This window comes from Pocillopora verrucosa, chromosome 3 (assembly GCF_036669915.1).
Source record: "Pocillopora verrucosa isolate sample1 chromosome 3, ASM3666991v2, whole genome shotgun sequence".
NCBI lineage: Eukaryota > Metazoa > Cnidaria > Anthozoa > Scleractinia > Pocilloporidae > Pocillopora > Pocillopora verrucosa.
In genome coordinates, this window is record NC_089314.1 from 6,865,169 (window position 1) to 6,879,472 (window position 14,304).

Genomic DNA, 14,304 nt, shown 5'->3' on the forward strand with positions numbered 1-14,304 from the left:
TGAATAAAGACACTGCATTTCTTAGTTGCAAGCTCACAAATGTAAAGGTGTGCAGTCTGAAGGTTTGCCTTGCAGTATCTGCAGGTGACTCCAAAGACTCAACAAGGTGCATAAACATTATGCAAATAAATCCTGGAATCTCTGCGTGTAAATCTACACTCAAAGTCTTTCCCATCTGCTTTGGTTTTATTGAATCATTTAGATTTAAGTGCCTGTACAAACTTTGAAAATGAAGAATCACAGGGTACCCCACTCATATTTGTGACATTACTTCCAAGGGCAGACTTTTGGATAGCTTCATGTAGCATTATCTTGTAAATATGCCGACAGGCATTATTCTTTAAATTTAGAGGATCTACATGTGCCCTGTCAATGAATCAATGAGAGGTTCAAACTCCTGGCTACTAATATGAGATGCAATAAATGCTGTTACTTTGCTGCGTTTATTGTTGAAAGCTGAGTCTTCCTTAATTTACCCTTGAGGTCACCAACTTTATTAGAAACAGATAGTCTGTTATGATATTCCCCATGGCCTGAAATCATTATGAAGTTCTGAGCCAAATGACTTGTTTACATCACACAAGTTATCGGTTGAAATGTCAGCAAATGTTGGAAATACTTTGCACTGTTCAGAAGCTCCCCAGTTAGAAAAGCCAACATTTTTATCTCATTGGGGAATTCTCAAAAGGTAAATTTAATGACAGTATTATTAACATTAACTGAGCTTTTCTCTATTTGCTCCATTTCCTTAGCAATCATTGCAATGTACCTTTTAGCTGCAGTACTTTGTTCTGAACAGTTACTAACAAAGATCAAAAAGATGTCCTTATTACTCAGAAACCTGTGGCCAACATTTAGAAAACTTATGAGCCAGGCACAAGGCTGGTCAAATTTTCCAAAGGGGGCCATCTCCACCAATGGCTACTTGGAAAGTGTTTAGTCCCTGAACCAATCAAAATCTTCTGCTTTCAATGTGGTCAGATAAAAAGATGCTAATCTAACAAGACATTCTGTTAAATTTCTGTAACAGCCTTCAACCTGATCCTGAGGCTCCAAATCAGAACAAAGCTCTCCCTAACACTCTTTAAGGTTCCTATGCCAACTTCATTGAGAAACTTGACAAGCTTGTTATAGGGAACAACCAAGGCAAGAGGCATGACATCACTTAAATGCGGGTTGTTGTAATTTTTTTTTTATTAGGATTGGTGGTCATTGAAAGAGATCTGTAGACAGATCTGTACTTTTTCTTACACATAACCCCTTTAAAAAGATGACACAAACACCTCTGAGCATGTTTATGTCTAAAGTTTCAAATTTTTTTGCAGCATTCTCATAAAGTTCAGGAAAAACCTTTTTGGAAAACTTCTTACTTTTAGACATGAAGTCAACTAGTATCTTTGTAGGGCATCTTCTCTCAGCAGTACCAATAAGACCTATGTGTCCTGGAGTATTATCATTTAAGTCAGCCCCGTGTATTTCTTTGGCTCCTTGGTATGTCTCTGACCTTGTTTGTGTTCCCACTGTTTAAGATGGACCCTTGTTATCATCAGAAGGGAGGACAGTTGGGTGTTTGCATCTTGCCTGAACAGACTGCCTGGATAGAAAGAACTGTTTTTGCGGGAGAGCTGTGCCAGCCTCAGGCGGGTGTTTCCCAATTCTTGTCTGTAAAGATGAGGAGAAAAAATAAAATTATTCAATTCTGGTTTATGCTTGTATACGCTGTTGTTCAAATTTATCCTTAGTTGAATAATTTCACTTTCAATCTTAACTCAGTATCATAGTCATATACCAGTAGTTGAGTAAAGGCAGCAAAATCTTCAAGTACACTGTACATAAGAAAATGCAGATAAGTTTATGGTAAGTAATGAATTTGACAATTTTTACCTGTGTGTCCTTGCCAGTAAAGTCTAGTTTTCCAATTTTTTTTTCCCCATAATTGGTGACATCCGTAGTCACAAAGTCTTGAGTCTTTTATTTTATGTGAAATATTTTAAGTATTTTTACTTTATGTATTACTTCAGGAGACAAGTCATCCTTGTCTCCAGAAGTTTTACTTCAAACTGAATTTTCTCTTCTCGCTCATGGGTTTCTGCTTCGGTTTTTCTTTTTGTCAACCATTCTTCGAGATTTTCAACATGAACATTCGCATCTATTTTTACATCAGGTGCATCATTCCATTTACTAATTTCTTCATTGCTAACCTTCACTCAGTGCTTCCAAGATTCTTCGCACATTGTTAAAATTTAATCAGATCGGTCAACCTTATTCATAAACTTGTTGCAGTTAAATAAAGCTTTAGGTTGCAAAACTTCCCTTGTTTTCCAAACACCAGCTGTCTTTTGTCTCCTGTTGACCAGACCATGATTTTCACCTTTATCTATAGTTGTTAAAACTGAAACTACTTTGTTGTCCACTCACTGAAGTGCCGATGCATGCCACTCTTTTCTCTCTTTTCAGCCCATTCCTCACTGTTTTTGAATGCAGCTGGAAAGTCTGTCCTGGTTTCCATGATGGTGCCAGTGGCAAGGACTCCCTGATCAAACAAATCTTTAAACAGTTTGACCGATGGATAAAAGTTATCAGCAAATAAGTGGTAACCTTGACTTAGAAAAGGCTGTATAAGTTTCATAAATGCATCCTAACATAAACCAAATGTACTAGTTTCCTGCCCTGCGGCTTTACCGATAGAGACATTGAAGTCTATGGTGTAACCTTTTGAACTGTCTGCAAACGTATCCCAGACCTGTGGTGAGACTTCACCATACGCTCATCAATAGCTCAATGTTGTCTTGGCTGGTACAAGGCATGACACTTAGATTTAAAATAATCCAAAATGACTCAACTTTATGCATCTTATGGGATCTATCTTCTTTAGCCGGATCTGCCACATGCAACATGGCCATTCGTACTTTGAATCTGGTTCTGGACTTGATTGCTCTTACCCATAGACAACGATTTAGGGTCCTTATGCTCCAATATTTGTCAAGATCACCAATCTTGACAAGCCCTATATAAATAAGAAGAGCAATCAGCCACTTGATCTCATCGGTTGTGGTCTCTCGCCAACTACCATAAGGGCTTGTATAACTCTGATGGAACCCAGAAAATATATGCTCCCCAGCATAGGTATTGGTAAGCGTAACTATATTATTTATCACTTCCAGTTGTAAAAGAGAGGTTAAAGGTTACTTCCTCATTTGTGGTGCTCCTGAGTTGCGGTCGCTCAAAATGGATCCCAGTTGGCCTGGATCATTGTAGGATTTGAAGGGGTCCCAGGATCAACTTGAGCACGAACGCAAGCAGAAGCACGAGCGTGAGCCCCTTTGGGCAGCTGGACCACGAACACGACCTGGAGTAGCATGAACACCACGAACTCGAGGAGCAGGAAAACCAGCACCACAGAATCTTCCAGGCCTCCACAAACATAAAAAATATAGTTTTCAGTGACAATTATCCTCAACATTGATGGAATAATTTACTAAACAAATTCACGTTGTTCTTTGGTATACGCATTCGCAAATTATACTTGTTATTCTGAATTTCGCCGTTTGAAAATATTTCCATCACCAATAGCCGTGGGCGCCAACCTCCTCCGGCCTCGTAACCTTCAACTTCTTCCTTGCTAAAAACTTAAATTATACAACGCTTATATTCCGTTCCTTACTCAGAATTGACCGAATGAAAAAGCGATACTTCACTAAATCGCCAAATCGCCAAATCGCCCACGAATCGCACGCAACCGAAAAAAGGCATTTCCTGGCAACACATTACAGAGATCGAACTACGCGTCCAATTTCACTTTGGCAAATATATTGTATCGCATCGCATCCCATCGCTAAAACATGGTCTTAGCGCAAATTACTGTCTCCTAGACTCCTAATAATAAATTTTTGATCAAATTTGAAGAACTGCACGAAAAATCAACAAAAGAGCAAACTGGGGCGAATAACTTCGCATTTCAATACTACTTATTCACTGGCGACTGACATGTTCACTTGTGACTAAATACAGACATGGCGACCTGTAATTCGATGATAAAAATAGTAAAAGTTAGTCATACCTTTATTTAGTCGCTAGTCACATGTTCGATGGCGACCATTTCGCGATGGCCTATATTATCTCTCTAGCTACCGATTCAGATCACTTTCTTGTCCTTTCGTCATCAAAGATCTTCTCGGAACCATTTCAGCGAGGTAAGTCACACTTGGGCATGCTTGGATGATAAAGCCATGCCCTACTGTCAAGTGAGTGTCACCAAACTCGCTACATGATTCGTTTAACATTTTAACGTCATACATACTAAATTTGGAAGGAATAGGAAGTAACGCAATACTCTTCTGAGACTGGCGCGGAAATGATGGGTGGGATTCCACCCATAATTACAGGGGCTGATTCAAATGTGAAACCGCTTAAGGAGTAGAGAGCTCTTTTCTGGCATTTGCCAGGTTATTGAAAAAGGAGGAAATAGTGACAAGAGTCTGCCCGCGTCCAATTTCAAGCAATGCTTGCTCTAAAAAAATCAAAATTGCCTTTGACTGATTATAGGAAACATTGAAATGTAAAATGAGCCAAGTAACTTACCCCAATGACAGCATCAAAGCATTTTTTCTTTTGAGAGCTGACAAATTACTCTTTCCCCTGTTGCTATATAAAGGAGATCAATGTCATAAATGTCTCCAACAATTTGTGGCTGGACATAATCTCTGATTGCTGAATCAGCTCCTCTCTGCATTAAAAACAAATTTTACAAACCATATTAAAAACAAGCCAAGGTCCAAAACAGCTTGTAGCCAATCAAAATTCCCGGTTAGTCTGCCATTATAGTTGGTCACGTTCTTATTTCATTTTACTCAGATGATACAGACATGCATATATATATTTAACAAATAGATTCCAAGTTGCCGTGCGTCTGCTCAGTAATAGATCACAGAGGACGTCAAAATGTGGTAAGAACAAAAAAGGTGAAGCGGGAAAATTAATTATCATACTTAAGAATAACTCGTTTCATCTCTTGGTTCAGCGTTCCTTGCAATCAATTTCTTTCAGTTTAAACGCTCTCTTGTAATAGGGAAGTAGTAACTTAGCTCGTCTGCATCTTAGGCAATGGCAAGGAGATCTTGGCCGTCGAAACCGTCCTTTCTGCAAGATAACATACTTGCAAAGATCAATGAAGAGGTCAAGTTTGTGTATATGAGGCTGCAATAAAATGTATTGTTAAGCAAATTTTTTTCGCTTACCTATTCTTTCTTAAGTCTCCGTAGAAAATCCATACCACTGGAGCCAAGAAATAAGCTCTTTAGTGATGAATTCGCCGCTATAATTCATTATTGTGTCCGACGCACCCGGTCTAGGTTTGACTAATGTTATACGCAAAATGAACATTAAGACGCACTAGCTAAAGAACTTGTCCGACCAGTTTTGGCTTAAATAGTTCAAAACGACCCTTGAGGGGTCAATTTGCCTCTCTTGATTTTACAGTGTATCCAAGAACTTATCTTAAACTGAAATATGAAATTTGTAAGCCAGATGCGAAGCTAATTTCCAAGATTTTAAACATTCCGGTAAAAAGACGTTATGCTAAGACCTAAAAACCAACTATATCTTGGAAAGGATAGATGAAAACCGTTTAAAAAGGAACTACAACACGAACTAATAACCAAGCGAGTAAATTGTATAGCGTTCTAAAGTATCGTGAGCCACGTCTCACAAGGTCGCGAAAACGTGCGAAAACATTACTAGCATAAAACTGAGCGAAACTACCAAAAGGCTAGATATTAAAACAAGTGCATGGAGATGGAACATACGTACTTAAATAGCAAACGCTCTTACGATACACACGACTAATCATGTAATATAGGTTTGGAAATGGGACAAAATTCTTGTCCAGAAGCAATGGAAGCGAAATTCAAGTCAGGTTTCCGTTGTTTTCTGCGTAATTTTCTCTTTCTCTTTCTCTTCGAGCCCACGTAGTAACGCGTTTCACAAGCATTATAAATTTTTACTGACCCGATTTTGTTGTCGTTGTTTTTGTTCGGTGGACGAAAAAAAAAGAGATTGGCTTGAAGAAGATTTTAGAAATTAAACGTGAGGGGTACGCGATAAGTAAAGGAAAGGTTAAATTTCCCATTCTGTTAATGGTGGTCTGTTTTACCCTGTGGGGCTTCGCGCTTTGTTGTCATGGAAAATAGTTAACATCGATAAAAGAGAACCTTCATCATCATCTGCAAAGGAGTTCATTATGAGAAGTACTCATAACCTGTCAGTAAAATTTTATTGGGGTAAAGATCGCCGAGTGTACGTCAAATCTCTTTTTCTCAAGGCTCAATGATGTAACCATTAACAGAATGTGGCAGATAAAGTAGTCTTTATAACCTATACCTTGCAACTATAGAGTGTTAAAAATTCAATAATACGGAGTGACAAGGTTTTATACTCTCACATAAATTAAAAAAACCTATTTCTGAGTAACCGTCTGATTCTCTCATCGTAACACACGACCGACCAAAGACGCTTGATAGTTTTTCAAACTCTCTAGATTTTCTTCGTGTAACTGAACTACAAAACTCGCTCCAACTTGTCACTCACTCAAAGCACTCTTGTTTATCCGTGTGTCATTAAACATCCATGTTGTTATTGGCTCTTTGTGTTTATTATTTCATCAAGCTTGCTATTGTAGTCTTTTTGGATTTAGTTTTACAGCTTAACATAACTACAAGAGGTTGGTCTCTCCCTCTGGAGGAGTTATCGACGATGTCAACGATATCTCAATATTTCTTTAACGAATCACTGTGTTGCGAACATTCAACATCCTTTGATGCAAATATGGATTAAGGGCATACATAAATTTAGAAACTGTCACCATCAAGGCATGTGCCTCCTTGATTCTGTCAAATTGAAATTCTCCAAATCGAAACAACACGTTGGGAATCATTCCGATTAACCAACATATTGCAAACACAGCGGATACCCTGTAAGTGAACTTTCTTATTAGCATCTCTGTGCGATTTTGAACACTTCCTGAGGGAGGGATTATCGATGAGCGTAATTTCCTCACAGTACGAAGAAAAGTTATTACGATGGTTAGAAGAGCAGCAACATTGAAACTCGTAGAAGTAGCTATAAAGTACAGAATGAAACTGTTACTGCTTGACAGTTTGTTTAGAAGATCGTACGGTTTAAAATTGTGGCAGACTGACTCCTTTGCAAATATTTCAAAGAAGAGAAAAGCTAAGGTCAGAGCTAAAACAAGAAACCATGAAAAAAAAATAACCTTCTTAACATTCTGTTGGGTTATACGTTGATTAAAGGGACGTAGGACACAATCCTGTCGACTGATTGCCATGAGCGTTAAACAGATAGCATTTAGTATTACTAAGGCAAATGCAAACGGAACGATCAAGAAACATAACACTACCGGCACCGTAAATTTAACAATATAGTTCATCACAACCAGGAGTAACCAACCAAAGATGCAAACTATTGAAGAAAGAAATCCAATCACTGAAAGATTGGCAAACAGTACTTGTGGAGCTTTAGGCGGACCCTTGTTTTTCCAATAGAGAATAAATACGCGTCCATTTCCAAACGTCCCTGCGAGAAAACTAGTGGTCAAGAGGGAGATGTCAGCAATGATGACAGCCTGACTTACTGGTGCACTGTAACGGCTATCCACCATCGACGAATTGTTCATTCTGGCTGATGCTGTGTAGCGATTTTATCCTTCCGTGCTTGGGGATAGACGAAGCGCTTGAAACTCCCTTGTTTGGGTTGATATCGAGATAGGTCTTTACTTGTGCCGGTAGATTAGGTGTGAGACTTAGAGGAAAAATACAGCTTTCATGATAATCGTCTAAGTAAGGAAATAAAGGCAAATGAAAATCTCTTAATTTTTTGCTTTCACGGAACCTTAACCGAGGAGCCGTTCAAGAAAAGGAGGAGTCATTTCTTCGAGCCTTCGATTCATTCGAGTTCATGTGAGAATACCACTGAAATGGTAGATTTATGGATAAATTCAATTTGTTTTCGAATGAGTGGAAGAATATTACCCAGTGGCTTCGTAGGAGCTTCATCGTGATAAAATATCCCTACTGGTCAGAAATTAAGAAAGGAAAATCAAGGGGTTCTCCGATCATCTCTTGATGATTTTCGAAGTAAACTTGATGCCCAAAGCAGAGAAAAATGCTTTTCTGCCCTTGGAATTAACTACATCGGTTAAATGAAAATCTAAAAAAGCGGAAAAATGGTCAGGAATTTTAAATCTTGTATCTTAAATGCTTGCACTACCTGCCCTTTGATACTTTTCTTCTTGCTAAGATTTTTCGTTTTTACAGTCCTGTTCCCTGGTTCCGTGCAAAAGGCGACAACGGAGTTTCTGAAATTCAGGTGGTGAGTTTGCTCTCGTTTTGTGTCAGCCAAAGCTTGCTTCCGAATCAACCAATGTGGAGCGATCTAAATTGTTCAGTAAAGAAATAAAGTGGAAATCCTTCTGTTTTTGTTCGCTTTGAAGTTTATCCTGTATACCTATTTCGATGCCTACATTCATTGTTACAGAGGTATCGGTCATCTGAATGGCAAGTTTTAGGGTTTGTCATTAAAATTGATATTTAACTATTTGGATTCAAATAGTATGATTACACCGAAAATTCGCTACTACACGATCGTGTGAGAAATTTCCAATTTCCTTTTTTCCAAGGGAACACTTTCTCGCTCTTATCTATTTATTTTGTTTAATGATAGAGGCACCTGTCTCTACCTAATTAATATACCAATTTGGTGGGTACCAAATGTGAAAATTAAGGAAAATCCCATAAATTTAATTTAATTGTAATCTGTTTCTAAAGCTCTGTAAGCTTAAACTTTCGATTGCAATGCAAGACACATTTTAGAGCTAAAACTCGTAACAGAATTAAGAACGAGCAAGCTATGATTCTTTCCAGTAATAGCGTTGTCATAATTAACAACAGACCAAATGAAAATAGACAAAAAGCTGGTTTTCAAAGGGAATTATTTAAATTTAAGATATTTTTGGCGAAAAGAAAAGTCTTTGTCTTTTGAAGCATTTAGGAATATGAAGCACAGGATGACATTTTTTAATTACTGGCTAAAATGAGAAAGCATAAGGGAACTGAAATAATTTTGCCTCTCTTTTCTCATGAAATAGACTTCTAACGTAACTTTAGGAGTCTTCCGTTGCGCAGACTCTCGCAGCGCCAACCGCAAGATAACTGGAACCACTTTTCCTTGCTTTTTTGATGTTGTGATAATTTCCCCTGAGTCTCTGTCTAATGTCAGCGCTTCAGCTGTACCAAATCAGCTTGTGTAAACAGAAAGATAAATAATTTGATAATTTATCAACCGACATCGCTCATCTGTCAATCTAAGTTTGCCTAAATTTTAATCCCTTCTTCTCGCTTGGCTCGTAACCAGTGTATGTTTTTGTTGTTGTTGTTCATGGATGCTCTTTTCTTTCTGACTCTCTCTACGAATCTCTCCATTTTCTTTCCATTTTTGTATGGGTTCCAACCTTAATGTGAGCCTTGGCTATCACATCATGTTTTGCATGCGCGCCACAGCTGAAAAGCTGTCTATCGTCATCGCTATCTCTCGGCGCCAAATGAGAACCCATGACCTTATTGTGCAACCGTTGAGACTCAACTAAGCTCAGGAGAAGAGGCGAACCACGCATGCGTCAAATTCTCTGCCGGGGAAAATAAATTATGGTACCGATAAATAACTCGTATCATCTCTAGGTTTAGCTTTCATTGCAATCAATCTCTTGAACTTTAGACGCTCTTTTGTAATAGGGATATAGTTCCTTAGTTTGTCTGCTTCTTGGGCAATAGCAAGGATATCTTGGCCATCGAAACCGTCCTTTTCTGCGAGATAGGATACGCACAAAGATTAACGGAGCGCTCAAGTTTGTGTATGTTAAGTTGCAAAAAAATGTGTTGTGAGGCAAATTTCTTTCGCTTACCTATCTTTCTTAAGTCTCAGGAGAAAATCCATGCCATTGTAGCCAACAAAATACCTGTTCAGTGATGAATTCGCTGCTATAACTCACGGTCTAGGTTCGACTAACGTGATATGCAGAAGGAGCATGCTAAGACGCACAAGCAAAAGAAGTTAAAAAGTTCACAGCATAAAAGTTGGGTAAAATCAACCGATAGTCTACTGTAGTTTCGTCCGAGTTAAAGATCTACTTTTACCGGTATACCCTCTAACATTCCCGATTCCTTACGTCCTATGTCGTTGAAGTTGTGATGGCACTTCCACGTAACATGTGCAATGCTGTCCTTGAACAGTCATTATCAGTCGTGTCAAGCATTGCACCTTGTTAGAGCCAAATCGGTAGATCCTGCTTGGTTCTTAGAAGAAAAGTTGATGAAAAGTTCCAAAGTAGTATTCATTTTGGCCAATTCAGAGCTTGGAGGGGTCTAAATGGTACCTGTCTGACCAGTTTTGGGCTTTTGGGGTCAGTTTGGCTCTCTTCATTTTACAGTGTTTACGTTTAACATGTATCTTCGGAGGAAGAGATACACGTTCAAACATTCCTTCGGGTATTCGAGACGAAAAAAAGGCGTTGGAGCTGTACGCAAGGTCCAAATCTATTATGCAGAGGGGAGGACTTAACTTGAGGAAATGGAAAACGAATTCGTATATTGTACAAGAAGCTATTAATCGATCTGAAGTCCATTTGAAACTGACAATTGTACAGAGAAACAAGAAAACCTTTCATCAAAGAAGATGATCTTACAATAAGACTACAAACGGAATCTCACTTAATTCTGTCAAGAATAGAAGTGGAAAGCATCGTCAACGCGAGATTCCTAACGTATGTTTGTGACGACACGGACGGAATCAGCTTTGTGCTGGCACCCTCACACCTGATCAACGGAATTTTGAAGTTGTTAGTACGCCCGAATCGTTGACGCGGAGATCAAGGCACCAGAAGCAGTTGCTACATTAGTTCACGGAAACATGGAGGAAGGATTACTTGATCAGCTTACGTGAGACACGCTGTAATCTCTTGGAAAAAGGGAGACGCTGAAATTTCTGGTTCGTGGCGTAGTGTTGCTCCAAAATGATTCGACGAAGAGGGTTCTTTGGAAACTGGCGCTCGTAAAAGAGTTATTGCCAGGAATGACGGCAGAATTAGAGCAGCAGTCGTGCGCGTAGCAGGCTCGAGGGTTTGTTGTAGAGAAGTATAAAGTACTTGATTCCCATTGTAGTGATATCGAATGTAGACGCGTTAACAGCACCTTATGGTCCAGAGCAATTAAGTAATACAGTAATTACTATCACCAGACCTCGAAGAAGAGCCGCAGTAAACAGAGAACTCTTATGAAGATTAAGATCGTAACTTTTGAACTCTCTCTAAATTTTAATGTTTTCACCTTGAACTTATTATTTTTTCGCAAGTCGCTTTTACGAAGGAACTAATACCGTTAGTTGTGGACTTAAAACTTAAAACTTAAAAATTTCGCTTGTTTGTTTTGTTATTTTCATCTGTATCACTATTCGAACAGGTGTGGGTGGGTATGGTGTACAGCCTGGTCATAGAACTACAAAGTCATGAAAATGAAGTTTGGTTGTTGCACGTTGTGAGAACCTGTAACTTCATGAGGCAAGATAAAGTTGATTATGCCTCAAAGATCATATTTTTAATTATTTCATGAAAGACGAAAATATTTTCTCTGTACCCTCATAGCCTGAAGAAAACCTTATCAAAGATTGTAAGAATTCTCTAGTAGGTGAAAATCCTCGACAGCACTTGCGTTTTTACTGAACTGCTTTCGAATTCTCCCAAACACTTGCCTCAGTTTTGATCAAGCTACAGTTAAAAAAAACTTACCTTGCACAATGCTGGTGATGCTTTTGTAAAACCTAATGACCTAAAACAAAAACATTCGATATCAAAGCGAAAAATACTATATAACCTGTATATATTGATATTTTCAAATTGTTAGTAATTTAATCAGTGCATGTTATCATGTGTGAAATTAACATATAAAATGAGATAAGATATAAAAAAGGAAAACTAGTTAAGACCAACAAAATATCTGTACCTGTATATATATGTGTGTGTGTATGGAATGTAAAGGGTAAACATCAATAGAAAGAATTGGAATAAATTATAAGGGAGGTGAACACTCTCTCTGTATTCCTAGATCATAATTTCATGCCTAATTAAGAGTGGAATGTGTCAGCTCCACCAAATGATCTAATCTCTGCTATTCATCCAGCCTAAATTGTGAGGCTATAGATGATTTCAAGCTCGTCAACCTTTCAAATGTCATTGGCACAATAACACATGATGACATGGTTTTGACTCATAAGACACACGAGGGTTTCTCTCTACCAATATCTATCCATGCTTTGGTCATTTTAAGTCCTTGGCTCTTATGGATTGTTAATGCATATGCAAGTCTGAGGGGTACCTGTTGCCTCTCGTGAAAGCAATCTAGTGACTGAGCAGATACAGTAATTAGACATATGGGTACACACGATTGTTGTGTGTGATAGAAGGGCCTCTATAATCATCAAACTTTACACCTACAGCTATTGGTAACTCTGGTGGCTAATGATTAATTTCATAGATAATATCCATGACTGTTCCGGTTGCCCCATCGCAAAGACCAACAGATACCCATAAATTCATGGTCAACATTACCTTTGCACCTTTAGTTAAGAACACAGCGGGTTCTAGACCTGACATTAGCAGTCATGCTTTTTGCAACAGTAGATGAATGACGAGCATTTATGTGAGCAACAAATTGCTGCAGTTTAGTGAGCTGCTCCTGAGTATAGGTTCCAACTTTGTTATGGCTATAAAAGAGTCCAATAGCATTATTAAATTCAGATATATTTGTAACATTCGATGGATCTCGAGTTAACAGCCACTTCCATTCATCAAGATTCGATTCTCCTTTTCGAAACCTTAACGACAAATTCCTGATTTTCTCCTGTTTGATACAGTCATCCTGAACTCTCTGATTAATAGTTGGTTTGATAACTGTGTCAAACATTCTATAGGTCTGATATCCTTGTTCTCCAATAGCATTAGATGGTTTACTGTGATAAACTAGCTCACCTGCTACAGATGGCAATTGACCTGGATCATCGATCAAAATCAAGGATTTTCCTTCAAGTACTTTGTAATGATATCCCTTTGCTTGTTTGCATCTATTTATCTAAGAATAGTTTGGCCAAGCATTGAATACTCATCAATAAGTATGGAGTCTATGCCTTTGAGGCTCTCATTAAATGAATCGTAACACCTTTAATATTGTATAGTGCTTTACCAGTTGTGGCTTTGACAGCACATCTACTTTGTAACGAGTTTCGCAGAGCATTAATTAAATTTTCGCGGTGCTAGTTACACCTCTAATTATGAGACACAATGGGCCCTTTTCTTCTGAAGTGTCTTGAAGGTGTCTGTTGGCAATATTTATATGAAAGTTTTTGCATTTCACTTAAAGTATTTATATCAAAAAAGTCATTATTTGGGTGCGATACATCAGTAACTTGCTCTTTCTTTGTTTTTACCCACGTAGGCATCTCATCAATTTGTTGTTCAGAGTACGTAGCTCTGTCTCTATGCCAGTAATTTGATGATGAGGAAGTTTCATCTGACGAATTGTCAAAGGAGGTTCTAAGGTCTGATAATATCATCCATTCCTCACGCATGTTTGCATCTAACTGAACAAGCTCAATATCTGTACTGGCTCTTCCTGTTTTTGAATAACAGCTTGAAGTTTCTCAGACCAATCTGGTACGTTACTTTGTGCATATAGTGTGTAAAGAACTAAACACCCGTTTATTAGTGTCTTTTGTTTTCCCTTTGGGATTTTTGTACGTTAGTTCGTCGTGCGAGCGGAATATATTTTGGCGTGTTAGTCGAGTAATTTATTGTAATATATTTGATAGCATCTAAAGGACGTGTAAGCCTTTTCGGGTCAGTTTTTTCGCTTGCCATTTCCAAGCGGTCATTTTTCGCCCTTCGGCAGCCGGATTTCACGTTACAGTTCGTCGCCGCTCCAGTGCAGTTTTTTCCCAGCTCCTAACATATTTTTAACCACTTTGAACAACCGCAATGGAGTGTTTGGAGTGTTTAGTCCATTGTTGGAAGTTATATAGTGTTTGTAAGAATTCATGCCAAAGACGTCATACATTATTCTGAGTTACTTTCCAATGTTTATACCTTAAAGGTTGGTATTTACGATAAAGTGGGAAATTTGGTCCTTTCGGGTTTCAAGAATATGTTGAAAATATACGTGGGACTATATATACAGGAAGTTTAGTTAG

General features: G+C 38.3%; 1 pseudogene; it reads right to left on the reverse strand.

Annotated features, from left to right (window-relative positions):
• Nucleotides 1-1,157: 1,157 nt before the first annotated feature.
• Nucleotides 1,158-13,686, reverse strand: LOC136279509 (uncharacterized; annotated as a pseudogene).
• Nucleotides 13,687-14,304: the final 618 nt, after the last annotated feature.